The following is a 966-nucleotide window of genomic DNA, read 5'->3' on the forward strand; positions in this document are numbered from 1 at the left end:
GCTGGGCTGGCCGGGCCTGCCTCCCTCCGTCCCCCCGTCACGGGCTAATGAGCGGGGCAGGCCGGGGAGGGCCGGGCTTCCTCCGGCGGAGTGGAGCAGGGAGTGCCGCTGCGGCGGGCCGGGGCCTCCCGGGCCGGGGAGCCTCCCGCGGCCTGCCGGCAGCCGCAGTGCCGCCGCAGGAGGTTCCGCGGGCTCCCGCCTCCCCCCGCGAGCCCCCAGCGGGGGGAGACCCAAAAAATAAGACCGGGAAGAGCCCCGGCACGTCAGCCGTGGCCGTAGCCGGGAGTGGTAAATCGAGGGCAGGTTCTGCAGGAAGGTGTCTGGAGGAGAAACGTTAACAACCTCCTTTTTTAAATAAATTTGTCCCCCCCAAAAAGTGGTGTTGATTTGGGGTTTTGGGGTTTTTTTCGTCGGTTTTTTTTCTGAAACGCTGTGGTTATAAATATCAATACCCGGGAAGTGCTGTAGGTGGTTTAACTGATACCACTCGCCTTTTCCAGGAGTCTGAGGATGCAGATGGACAGTGAGGGACTCAACTGAGGCGGTACCCACTGAGGTGTGAAAATGGTGGTAACCTTTAAGGGCCCTCTAAATGTCAGGAGAGAAACCTACATGTTATCAAATCTGCTGCTCAACCGAGAAGACTCCCCTAGTGTCACTGAGCTCTCTGAGAACGCAAGGACTTAATTTCCGTCTGCTAAGGCAGCTCGCTTGGGCACCATCTGGAAGTCTCCAGCAAAGAGGGAAAATAGCCTTCCCTGATGAATTTTTCAGCCTGTATTGAGATAAGACAGATGTTTGTCACCCGTGTGTCGTGTCCTTCCATTGTCCATAGGTCAGAGATTGCCAGGCTGTGCTAATACCAGAAGATAAGCAGTTACTTTGTACACAAGCAGACGTGACTGCCAAGTGTCACCCGGCATCCCCACGGCGCGGTTACCCAAACCCAAGCCACTTCCTGAAGCG

Source organism: Harpia harpyja, chromosome 5, assembly GCF_026419915.1.
Source record: "Harpia harpyja isolate bHarHar1 chromosome 5, bHarHar1 primary haplotype, whole genome shotgun sequence".
In the NCBI taxonomy this organism is placed as follows: domain Eukaryota; kingdom Metazoa; phylum Chordata; class Aves; order Accipitriformes; family Accipitridae; genus Harpia; species Harpia harpyja.